Here is a 13,820-nt window from a genome sequence, read left to right on the forward strand (position 1 = left end):
TAATTTGCTTACAAGCTTTTAATTATTTTCCCTAAATGTTAATCCTTTTTCTGTCTCTCCATACCTGCATCATGACCTCAACGCCAAGAGCATACCGGACCAAACCAGATCACCAGAGAACAAGTTAACACAGATGATACGATACACACAAGACCACCCGCAAGCACCAACAAACAAAGCAAAATAAAAAAAGAAAAAAGAAAAAAAGAAGTCGGAAGAACGAGGAGGAAAGTCATGTTGTTCCCCGATCGATCATTCGACACCTTTTAGAACGATCTCTGGAGTTGGATCGTTCCACCAAGGTTTTCAAGGCGTCCCGTAAGAAGCCGATGGATTCGTCGCTGTTGTCTCCCTCTAAGGCGACGACAAGAACGTTCCGGACTCTACCTCCCAATGTCGCCATTTCTGCTCGGATGGTTTTCAGGCGGAGGGATTTCAGTGAGATCGGGCAATAAATCAGATCGGTCTTCGCAGCACAAGGATGCTTTCAAAAAGACTGTTTATTTTACGCCGGAATCTTATTTTATGTTTTGTCGTCGCCATTTCTGGGACGAAGAACATTTCTGATTATAACTTGGCCGGGAATCTTACATGGATACTGAAGCAGAGGAGAAGACGAGCAACAGTGCCCTTTTTTTATATATTTTCTATAAAAATTATCTTATTTTAATTATTATATAAAAATATTCTTTTTTAGATACTAAGTGCAAAAAGTTGCCCTTACCCTATGATGCGACAAAGACATAATGATACCGAAAGACAATCAGAACCCATCCGTCAATTTTGATAAATACTCAACTGATTGATTAGCTGGTCACAAGTTTTTTCGGGTATCATAGTCGATCTCCAGGAGATATCGTACAATAGCGAACATTCCAAACTGCGACAGACGCTACCGGACAGAGGGAAGGGAATCATCTCCCCACTTACAAACCCAAATTGAATCCTAGTTTAGGCAGAATGGAAAGGAATCAGGCGATCAGCAACCCCCACCCCCACCGCCACCACCTCCAACTCCGCCCCCAAAGCCACCTCCACCCCCCCAACCACTGTCACAGCCCCCGCTACCACCACTATAGATACTACTCATGGCGGCCGTAGTAGCTAAGGCCGCACCAGCGCCTGTAAAGACCATGCTATTTCGTCCAACGCCATGATGAATAGCGGTATTTCCACTTCCGGCACCGGTAGCTCCACGTTGTTTGTTGCAGAGTGCAAGTAACAGAGACAGAACTACAAAGAACGCGACTACAGAAATGAAAATAACAGGCACTGCTACAAATGAATCCATAGCCGAAACTACAGGACTCAGAACGTCTATCCTCCCTTTTATGTGTCGTCGTCGTTTCCTCCAGCTTCACCTGTATGCTTTTTGCGTGTGATGTTAGGATGATTACTTGAACGCAGACCATTCATATTTTGAGTCCGGATTTCCTGCTCCAGGTCACATGTGCGAGTCATTTTACGGGACCGTTGGTATTTTTTTAATAATAAAAATAGATACTTTGACCGCCCAACTCGACAGATGGTAAAAAATATAGAAAAAACTGTTCAGACCTAACCCTTCCATGGAGCAGATGCCATTAACGAACGATTGCAGGGGAAAAATTTTTGGTGTTGAATTGTTTATACTGAACTGCTAGCATAGCTCCTCCATGGTAAATATGCTTTCTCTAAGTCAATGTTCAGTGTTTCTTATTCTGCAAATGAGAACTGAAGCAACAAACCGGCAAATCTTGTTGTTTTGATGACTTTATAGTGTATACTCTATCCAATTGATTGAGGTAAAGATTCAGAAATCTTCAAGTTGAGATAAGTTCAAAAGCAAAATTGGTAGATGTTAATTACTCTGTAACATGCATCCTAATTTGTGAAGTCTCCATTGTCTTTCTTTTCATGATTTTTTTCTCAATACTATCGCTAAAAAATAAAGTTGACATTTAATAAATTTGACTTAAAAGGGAGTCATTACCGAATCCAGTTCATAATGGGTTGCAAGTGTTTTGAAAACAGCAGAGTATTCAAGTGAATAAGAAACGATGGGCACCTGAAACGATTTCTTGCAAATGACTTCCACCCTTATTTGATCTGCAATCGTTTATTAATGCATCGACACCAGGTTAGAGCTGGTTTGGTTTGCAACAGTTTTCTTTGTTTTCGTTTTTCAATACTCATCAGTCAAGATTTCATATGCTTCACTAATCCCTTGATGGTTTTCCAATAGCAATGTCTTCATCCGTGGAGGTCGGCATTCATGGAGTGATAGGTTTGTGCCCATTGACAATAAACTTTTCTATTTTCTTCATCCTATGTTTCATGAGATATGTAGAGTAGAGTGTATACCTCTTTATTTGGAGTTGTGATTTTTCCTTCATTCTCTGCTAAACGAAGAAAAGGGGATTAGGGTTTTACAGACAATGTTAAAGTTTGTCATAGAATAGCTTTTGTGGTTGTGGAAAGTTTTCACCCTTTCTTTTATTTTCTAAGTATTATTAAAAAAACTAATAGAGGCAAACTGGCCATTTAAATGACCCGCATATTTGAGTTGGAGTGCTATCCAAATTCTAACGTGTCCCAATTTGATTGGGAATGCTCCCTTGCACACACAAAACAAAGTACAGAAAATCCGAACTCTCGTATTTTCAACTTGGGATAAATATACTGCACTTCACCTCAGAAATCTTAAATTACAGCCCTAATCCAATTTAATATTGATTTAGAATTAAGATTGCTAGGGGTAAACTGAATAATAAAAACACCTATTTTCAACGATGATAGAGTCGGTCAGCGTCCAGCCCGGCAGCCCCATGTCGTTTCGATGGGTAAAGCCGTAAATCAATTACTTAAGCGGTAAGGATCATTCACATAGTTTTAGTGTTTATTAAAACCTATCTTTTAGTTTAGGAATAGCACTTTAACCTAAAATGGAAAATGTTAAACGACATAGACCTAAGATTTTTTATTTCAAAAATATCTCTGAACAACACTTTCAGCCATGCATTGAGAGAGCATCTACATTGTTATTTATGGAGAGATATTTTCAATGCATGGCTGTAATGTGCTGTGAGATGGGAAAACTCAGATAAGTCTGGTTTCCATATTCTATTGTTTACAAATATTATATAGATTTTCCTGCTTTTTCTTTCATTTTCCTATCTTTTTCTTCAAACCAAATATAGCCAAAATAAATCTGATTTCCATATTCTATTGTTAGGGCTTTCAGGATAAAACTCAGATAAGTCGAATCGGGTTGAAGGTAAACCCAGGACCAACTCTAATGGTAGACTCAAGTTTGGGCCTAGCTCAACCAAAGTTTAGCCCAACATAATTTAGGTTGGGTTCGGGTTTAGGCCAAATTATCAAGGATCGGGTTATCAAAATCTCAATTCAAGCTCAATCTAAATTTAGACCAGGCCCAATTTTTTTAAACCAGATTCAATTTATAGATCGAAAAACTCAAATCCAACCTGAATTAGGATTTATTTAGGAATTGACTTCCCTCAATTACAAAAAGAAAAAAAAAAGGAGTGTAATGCTTAAACACTCTGTTCTAGGCTGACGTTCAAACATGATTTGTTTTTTTCTCCTTTGGCTTTTGAATTTTTCTGGTTTTTCAATGAACCGAGAGCATTCGGTGACACGTAACCATGATTCTTTTTAAGCCTTCATTTTCAACACTATTGCGTGCGGTTTTTCGATTGTGTGTTTCAGTATTTGTTGCTAAGCGACAGCTCGGAAAGTCGGAAGACACTTGCGTCCTTCCTGGAAGGAGCGAAGTTGAACTTTTGGTTTGGTTGGAACAAGATAAGAAGAAGTAAACCATTACAGCATTTAAGATAATATTGAGCAGACCTTTGACATGGTAAAACAAATAATTTACCTTTTAAGATGCAGACAGTTAGAAAACTGCTCGATTAATGCAGCCGAAGCATGGGTGGCTGTGGAGGCAGTTGGATCCATTGATAAATTCCGCAGGAGGACGTTGTCAATTGGACTGGATTTGATTCAAACCGGTCCAGTCTAATATGATTTTATTATAAATGGATCAGATTTAATCCAAGTTTAGTCCACTGATACTTATATTCTTATCTTCTATTAACCCAATTCAATATAAATTCATTATAAATAGACCAAATTCAATCCAATTCAATAAATATTTTAGATCATTAAGTTTGGAGTGGTCTAATTTAATATGTCTTGTTGGTCCATCTAATCAGTTTAAATTGATTTTGGTTTGGACGCATGTCTACAGCTTAAAGAGTGCTATTGCTCGTCCTGAGTGGCTTGCCAGCGAGGGTCACAATAACTCTTTCTTCTCCGTTGTTTGAGAATAATTGGTTTAATTTATTTGCTGCAGTAATTTGTGGGCCGGGGAGAACTATTCCGTGTGAGTTCACATCTCCACCCCACAAGGAGCCGCTGTATATTGGGAACATCTCCCAATGATGACATCATCTGGACTGATACTATTATCGGGAGATGTTCCTAATACACGGTGGGGATGTGCTGTGGGGTGGCTCCTTGTGGGGTGGAGATGTGATCTCACTCCGTGTTATGTAGCTCATTCTCTCTTTCTAAACGAAAAAAAAGAAACTTGTTTGGTGCCACCTTCTGAAACAATATTCCGTCTAGAAAAAAAAATTCAAAATGCAGGCAACATCTGAAAATGCCACCATTAATATAGCGCAAATGCATTCGAAATAATACAAAATACAAGATTTTATACTCTACATATTTATATTTGTACTTCTTCCAAGCTGAGATAAAGAAAAAGAAAAAAATAAATATGCCACCTTCATTTTTCAGAATTCTAATGATTCTTGGACTCGTTTAACAAATCTTCGCTCTCTCTATTAATGGTGGTGAATTTGGTAGAGATGCAACTTGGGTGGGCTCAAAATTGTTGAAATTTCAATGGATCCAGCCCAAAATCCCGGGCCTGATGTAGTGACCTTGGTCGCTGCAAATGTGCTCTCAAAGCAATCAAACAACAATACTCTTCTTCACATTTATGACATTCATACCTTCTTTGCTTTGCATGGAAATGAAAGATTTCATGGCTCGTAGGTAGACCTGTTTAAGGGCCAAGTTTTGGGTCGGGCCCACCCAAAGCTCAACCTGAGTGTGGCCCAGGAATACTTCTACTCATAGATGTGTCCTCAATGGCTCAACCTTCTTGCCAAACCCAATGATACCCCTATGCTCGTCTTTCCATTAGGGCTTGAATTGTTCACTTGTGTCTCATTTCCCTTCTAGCTATTAACTACGAATTATTAAATGGTTTGAATTGTGCTTTCATTTTTTTCCCTTTTACTATCTTTATGGAATTCATTTTTCTAGCTATTCCTGAATGTTATTCTTTCTAAGCACATTATGAAGTTTGAGAATTATTTACTGCATTTTTTATTTGATTATGATTGGCTAATGGATGATTGGATGCTTGTTTGGTTGATTTGTAAGGTCTTTGGCTGGCTGTAAAGGAAACTTGGGTTCGGGGTTATTCGTTTGGGGGATAGGTACCCCTGTTGTATAGCCCAATGGAGGAAAAAAAGAAATTGCAATAGTCTAAATATAGGGTTGCAACTGGAGTCTGATTGGGCTGGGAATTTATCAAAATTTTAATGGGCCTGAGCCCTAATCCAAGCCCATTGTAACTGAAAATCTTTAACCCAACTTGTAAGCCTAGTCTAATAGGAAAGACTCTAGATCTGGTAAATGCAAATTAGTTATAACAATCTTATAGATTGCTGTAGATGCTGGTACATCTAATAATCTTATAGATTGCTGATGTGTTTGTGTGTAATTACGGTGTCTAGGCCAAAAGTGGGCTAGATGTATAAAAAAAATGGTCAATGGAACGAAGAGGCCAAAAGTGGGCTCTTAGGTATAGAAGTTGTCAACACTTGGAATTGCTAAATGTATTATGTTGGAAAGGAAGAACTTTGATCAATTGATTGGTTATCACTTTTTTCTGGCATGCTAGTCTAAATATTTGATATTCTTTTAGACAAATCTCTATTGTACATTGATTGAAATCTAGATTTAATATGTAGAATGTAGACACTGTTAAATTCTATTGGCACGATAAAACCACATACACAGAGGAGAATAGGGATAAGCCCATCTCCAGACACCAAACCCTCATGGAAGATTGAATTGATCCCCAAATCTCCGTCTCTACTACAGTCAGATAGAGCCTTCATTTTCTGTTTTATATTATTTTAAAAGGATTCGTTCTGTTCCTTCCTTTTTCTAGCCGCGCAAAGGCTGTCTAATGCAAACTAACAGTTTATTAATATCTATAATTAAAATAATAGCTGGAATAGCTCAGTTGGTTAGAGCGTGTGGCTGTTAACCACAAGGTCGGAGGTTCAAGCCCTCCTTCTAGCGAAACTGCATTTTTAGTTTGAGGTTCCAGCCCTCTTGGTACTAAACTTTGTGATATCAAATGAATTTTCTAGTTTTTGTATAAAAAAAAGGTAAATTGTTGAAAATTTCTCTAAAATTTGATAATTGCAATTCCCTTCGTTAGAATCCTTTAAAAAAAGGTATGAAAATGTCTAAAATACCCTAAAATGTCAAATTGGTACTTTTTTTTGGTACACAAAGAAATCCATTAAACTAAACAAAAGGATCAAGAATAAAACTCAAGAGAGGTTAGGAGGAGTCAGATCTTGCAAGGGACTGAATCCAAGCTCGGCAGTCGAAAATAAATAGACCCCGATCCTTAAAACCTCTCTAAGCCACAGAATGAGCCAGCTATTACAATTTCTATTCACAAAAGAAAAGGAAACAAAAATAGACTCAGACGCACTCATAATATCTTTAAGAAGGGATTTCAAGGTTGTTGGAACCTCAGGGAAACCTTTCTGTATGGCATTCACAAGTTCTTGATAGTCAGACTCAAGCACACACAAGGAGAGGCCTGCCATCTTTGCCAAGTCTAAGCCTTGCTTTGCTATAATAACTTCAGCATGGAGAGCAGAAGCCACAAAAACAAGTCCATAGCAGGCTGCCACACAAGAACCATTGTGATTTCTGATAACAACAACTTCCTGAGTTAAGATGTCTGAAGCCTCCATCCACATTTATCTTAAGCATACCTGCACAAGGAGGCACCCAAAAAGTGTTGCAACTTTGGGTTGTCTCAAATACACTCGTACCTTCGGAGGAGCATGCAAAAGAATAAAATTCACATTGAAACTTTCATTTTCAAAAATAACTTTGTTTCTGGATTTCCAAATAAAACAGAGCAAGTAGGTTGTGTTTTGGATAAGGAAGACTGAGTTTTCTTTCAAATCTTTGCAGGATTGGATCCATCCTACAAGTAAGTCGTTAAAGTTTATGTTTTGAGAATAGACCACCATTCTTGCATTGAAGCAACTCCCAAACCACACCTTCCTTGTCACCTCACAGGAACACAGGGCATGAAAGATAGTCTTAGATTCTTTACCACAAAGTCTGCAAAAATCAGAGTTGATGATTTTTCTATGCACCAGATTTGAACTAACTGGGAGAGCATTCCTACAATAAATGTGTTATCAACTATTCCAACTGATATCAAATGATAAAAACTTTTCTTTGGTGTAAAATTAGTACCCAAACTTTCAAACGTGTCATTGCAGTATCCAAACTTTCAAAAGTGTCAAGTTGGTCCAAAACCATTAACTGACATTAAGTATCATATAAAAAGATAAAAATGCCCTTCACCTCTCAAACAAAAATCAAATATCTCGTCTATAGCTTTAGAAAATGGAGAGAAGGATGTATCAGTAGTAGGCACCCGAGGGGGGTGTTAAGCTTCGATAAAGGTCCCTGTTGCTTGATATATGACCGAGAAAAGCTTAGATCATTGAGATAATTGCCACGAATCCAAAACTGCGACCAATGTACATATGTTCACCGTTAGGGGTGGATTCGAGCTGAGCTGAGCCGAATAGTACCAGGCTCGAGTCAAAAGCTCATAAGCTTGAGCTTGGCTCATTTTATATTTTATAAATATTTTATAAAAATAAAAATTATATATAAAAACTTTTTATTTTATATTTAAAAAATTAAGAATTATAGTAATTAATAATTATAATAATTAAGAATTATATACATATATATTCTAGCTGGCTTACGAGCCTCACGAGCCGAGCTCTAATAGGCTCGAGTTCAATTTGTTTAATAATCGAGTCACTAAATTAGGCTCGAGCTCGATTAAAACCGAGCCGAACTAAGTTCAAACAGCTCATAAAAAGCTCAACTCGTTGCCACCCCTATTCACTGTACAACCATGCTAACTCCTTCTGGTGTATTCATCATAAGTTGGCAGTAGTTGGGGAGAAGTTGAGAAGGTATCGCCGCCGTGCTGATAGAGAGATTTTGAGAAGGGCATTAGCGCCTTTGGTTTGTCAATCTAGTCAATCGCGCTGGTTGAACTTCCAACCAACGGATGATATCCGATTTTTGGGTTTATCAATGTTTCACAATTTTGCAATTATTATCTGACTCTTCATTTTCTATGTTTCCGTATTCTAACAAATTTTGTCGAGCTTAGGAGTTTTGGGTTCGTAGTATTGATCATGGAGCACAAACCAACGGGGGCACCAATTTGGACATAATTCACACACTTGAAAAGAATATCGAGATTCATTTTTGATGATGTCATTTATCTTAACCTCACGGTGATCCCCATCAACAGCTGGGCCTTATTCATCGATGGCAGCCTATACGATAGGTCACATGTAAAAGAAAACTAACAATTTATTAATATCTATAATAAAAAATAATAGTTGGAATAGCTGGCTGTTAACCACAAAGTCGAAGGTTCAAGAAAAATAAATATTTTGATCGAAAGTAATTACATGAGTGCTTTGGACATTTTGATACATCGTTTTGAAGGATTATAACAAAGGGGCCTATTTGCAATTTTGTTATAAAAATTTAGGAAAGTGATTAATTGGTCAAATTCGAAGCAATTACATCCTTCGGACAAATGCGCGAAAGAACCACTTCAAGTAATGAATATTCGAATTTCGAGATGAAAAAACTCCCCTTAGATCAAATATTTCGAAAAGTTTTACTGGTTACCCATAGCCCAAGAATAATTGAGGAAATTTCTGAAGAAAATTGATGTGATGATGAAAAAAATAGGTGGCAAAACATGAGAGAAATTGGATGGTTATTAGAGATCTAATCGTTTGATCATTAAGGGGCAAAAGAAATGATAAAAAGAAACATCGATCGACAAAAGAAAAGAGAGAGAATTTACAAGATATGATCCATTTGTATCTAACGTATCAAATCAATGGACCAAAAAAGAAGTATTTTGTATTCTGAAATGTTCTGATATATGATGAATCCATACTTATTAGATTAGACTTGTTACTAGTATGAAAGAATTAAGTTGATTTTCATACACATAAAAAATCAATCATTCTGATAGACAAAAACTGCTTCATTTTATGGTTGTTCCATATACGTTTTCTTTTGTTTTGCTCAAATGAGCTTTCCGAAGAAATTTCAGTTAAGTTATATAAAAAAGAGGATTCTTGAGTTCCTTTCCTTTGTTACAACTCTCTGTATAATCTGTTTGAAATAAACAAGTGTTGAGAGAATGTTTCTTATTCTTTTATTGAAACGATTGATATGGCTATAAATAGCCTTACAAAAGAAACAGAAAAAGAAAAACAACCACGTTTTACATGCCTATTAACATGGCAACTGACTAGGAAACAAACAACTTATTCCTAAAGAATAGCAACAAACTGATACAAACTCTAAAGACTAAATCAACAGCTAATAACTTTAACATCCTCCCTTAAACTGAATATTGATTCTATTCAGTTTATATTTGGATCAGTACAAACCCCAAGCAAATATCTAAGTTTCACAAACTGATCATGCTTTAATGGTTTGGTCATAATATCTGCAATCTGTTATTGGGTATGACAGTGGACCAACTTCACAACTCCATCTTTAGTAAGCTCACGAAGAAAATGAAACCTGACATCTATATGCTTGCTTCGACCATGTAATACAAGATTCTTCGAGAGCTTGGTAACTGAACTATTATCACAAAAAGCTCTTGTGCCATCATTTTGAACATGATTAAAACTCTTCAAAATTCTCCTTAACCATACCGCTTGATAGGCACATGAAGCTGCTGCAACAAACTCGACTTCAGTGGTAGATAAAGTAACTATAGGTTGTTTCTTAGATGATCACGAAACAACTCCTGAATTTAATAGGAACACATAACCTGAAGCACTCTTTCTGTCATCTAAATCTCCAGCATAGTCACTATCTGTATAAGCAATTAGCGTATCATCTCCTCCCTTACTATAAAATATTCCAAAACCAAATGTCCCTTTCAAATATCTCAACACCTATTTGGTAGCTTGAAGATGAAGCTCTATGGGATACTCCATATACCTACTCAAGAGACTTACTACAAACGTGATATCAGGTCGGGTTGCGGTCAAATACATTAGGTTGCCAATTACTTGCTTGTATCGATTGCTGTCCACCTTTTCTCCATTCTCATCTCTCATGAGCTTACAACCTGGAACAATGGGATTATGAACTGAATTGCATTTGTCCATAACAAACCTCTCTAATACCTCCTGTGCATATGTCACTTGACAAATAAAAATCCCTTTATGACTTTGCAATACCTCTATACCAAGAAAATATCTCATTTTTCCAAGGTCTGTCATGTCGAACTCATTCATCATAGAATTTTTAAATTCAACAAACATATGCTCATCATTTTCAGTAAAAATCAAGTCATCAACATAGAGACAAACAATCAGAATTTTACCTCATTATCTCACTTTGATGAACAAAGTATGTTCATAAGGACATCGCTGGAAACCTTCCTTTGAAAAATATGACTCTATTCGACTATACCAAGCTCGTGGTGCTTGTTTTAGTCTGTATAGAGCCATTTTCAATTTGAAAACTTTCTGTTCAACACCTTTTTTCTCATAACTAGGAGGTTGTTCGACAAAAACTTCTTCATTAAGTTCTCCATGAAGAAAGGTTGACTTCACATCTAGCTGAAAAATGGTCCACGCCTTTTGAGCTGCAAGAGAAATCACCAGCCGAATTGTTTCCAAACGTGCTACAGGTCCGAAGACTTCAGTGTAGTCCACGCCATGTTTTTTGGTGTATCCCTTCGTGACCAAACGAGCTTTGTATTTCTCCACCTCACCACTTTCATTGAGTTTTGTCTTGTACACCCATTTCACCCCAACCTTCTTTGCTCCAGTAGGCAAGTTTGTCAATTCCCTTGTATCATTTTTCTCTATAGCTTCAATCTCCACATTCATTGTTCTTCTCCATTTTGCATCTTTTAGTGCCTCTTTGAATGAAATTGGATCATTGGCAGCAAACATTACTAAATTTGTCTTGTCTTTTTCCTCCGATAAGCCTTCTCCACTTTCATAATCTCTCATCCAAATTGGTTGCCTTCTTGTCCTTTGCTCAAGAGATTCAAGTGAGAAATCTTCACTTGAGCCGGATGAGTTTCCTTTAATTGAGCCATTCGAGCCACAAACTCCGCTTTCCTCAATATTGCTATATTCAACAGTTTCAGCTTCTTCTTCAACTCCAACACCTGTACTATCATTATTACACCAATTCAAGTCAGTCAATATAACTTCTTTATGACTTTTTTCCCAATCCCAACAATTGTCTTCTTCAAAAAGCACATCTCTACTCCCTATAATTTTTTTAGAAATAGGACCATACAACCTATATGCTTTTGACTCCTCACTAACTCCAAGAAAAACACATCTTACACTTTTATCATCCAACTTTGTCCTTTTGCAATCAAGGATATGAACATGTGATACACACCCAAACACCCTGAAGTAATCTATTGATGGTTTGAATCCGCTCAAAGCTTCTTCCGGAGTTTTATTCTTCACCGCAAGTGTTGGACTCCTATTGAGAATGTGGATTGTCCAATTCACAGCTTCACTGCAAAAATTAGTGAATTCGAGTGATGTGAACTCACCCCCGCGATCAGTTCATATACCATTTATAGCCAAATCAGTCGCTTTTTCCACTCGAGTCTTATAATTTTTGAAAGTATTAAATGCTTCTAATTTCTCAACCAAAAAATAAACCCAAACTTTACGACTATAATCATCAATAAAACTAATCATGTACCTTTTATTGCTGTTGGACATGGGGCTGATTGGTCCACAAATATCAGCATGCACAAGTTCAAGAATCTGAGAAGCTCTCCATGTGCTTTTTTTGAGGAAATGGATCTCTTTGTTGTTTTCCCACCAAACAATCTTCACATACGTTCGAAGAGATCTCAAGACACGACAACCCTCTAACCATTCCCTTTCCTTGAAGAGTTTTCAAACCATTGAAGCTTAAGTGGCCATATTTGCAGTGCCAAAGTCGAGCTGGATCTTCTATGAAGTAACTGAAACAAGCTTCCTCCTTTAGTTGTGTGACAACAAACATCTTGAACATCCAATTTGAAGACATTACAATCTCCATAATCAGCCCTCTCTCAGGATGGTAGATTTTGCATGCCCCTCGTTGTATGAGGATTGCAAGTCCCTTCTTAGCTAGCTGACCAATGCTTAGCAGGCTGTTTTTTAATTCTATAACATAAAATACGCCAGTAATAATCTGTATAAAACCATTCACCAGCATTCGTATATTACCTTTTTTCATCACATTCATGCTTGAATCATTTCCCAATTTCACCTTTTCCCTGAAGTTTTCTTCAAAATATGAAAAAAGTTCCCGTTTGCCGCACATGTGATTGCTACATCCGGAGTCTAAGAACCATAACTCTTCTTTGCTGCCTTCTTTATCATTCACATACGCCATCAACAACATTTCTTCATTACTTTCCACATAGTTTGCTTTTGTGTCAGATTCCTTCTTTGGACATTCATACTGAAAGTGCCCAAGCTTATGACAGATATAGCATTCAATAGTGGATTTGTCAAAATTTCTTCTGCCTCCACATCTTCCTTGTCCTTGCGTTCCACCACGACCGCATCCTCTTTCTCCTGAAGACTCTGCCAAAGTAACCTTCAAGGCTTGCTCTTCCACCATGAGTTTTCAGACGTTGCTCATTTACTAAAAGGCTACTTTGTAATTCATCGATGGTAAGAGCATCCAAGTCGTTTGATTCTTCAATAGAACACACCACATAATCAAACTTAGATGTCATGGATCTTAATATCTTCTCGATGACTGCTACATCGTCTATCTTTCCTTTGTTGGCTCCCACCTTCATATTCAGCATCTCAAACTCATTTTGAAGAGCTTGTCGTTGCGCTCGTGCTGTCCCTTGGTACTTTTGCTTTAAGGAGTCCCAAATGCTTTTGGCTGTCTCCTTGTTCAAGATAGTTTCAAGAATTGATCTGTCTATGGCCTAAAAGAGATATTTTTTTGCCTTCATATCCTTTAACCTCACATCATCAATTGCCTTCTTTTGTGCTTCACTAAGTTGAGCTCCCTTTGTTGATGTTGGAATCCCATCTTCGATATTACTCCAGTATTCTTTCGATCGCATAAAGTTCTCCATGAGCATACACCAGTGATCATAATGCCCATCGAATTTCGGGATTGCTGGTTGCACAAAACCACTCTCAAGTTCTCCATGAGCATACACCAAAAAAACAACCACGTTTTACATGCCTATTAACGTGGCAGCTAACTAGGAAACAAACAACTTATTCCTAAAGAATAGCAACAAACTGAAACAAACTCTAAAGACTAAATCAACAGCTAATAACTTTAACACCCTCATGCTAAGAAAGCATTCATTCTTCGGTTCATTTCAAAATACTTTA

The 13,820-nt window shown here is 37.3% G+C and overlaps 1 non-coding gene across 1 annotated transcript; it reads left to right on the top strand.

Moving 5' to 3' along the window:
- The first annotated feature begins 6,316 nt into the window (after positions 1-6,316).
- Positions 6,317-6,390, top strand: TRNAN-GUU (transfer RNA asparagine (anticodon GUU)). The gene has a single exon. It is a non-coding gene; the product is annotated as a tRNA-Asn (tRNA).
- Positions 6,391-13,820: the final 7,430 nt, after the last annotated feature.

This window comes from Nelumbo nucifera, chromosome 2, assembly GCF_055504915.1.
Source record: "Nelumbo nucifera cultivar China Antique chromosome 2, China Antique-T2T, whole genome shotgun sequence".
NCBI classification, from domain to species: Eukaryota; Viridiplantae; Streptophyta; class Magnoliopsida; order Proteales; family Nelumbonaceae; genus Nelumbo; species Nelumbo nucifera.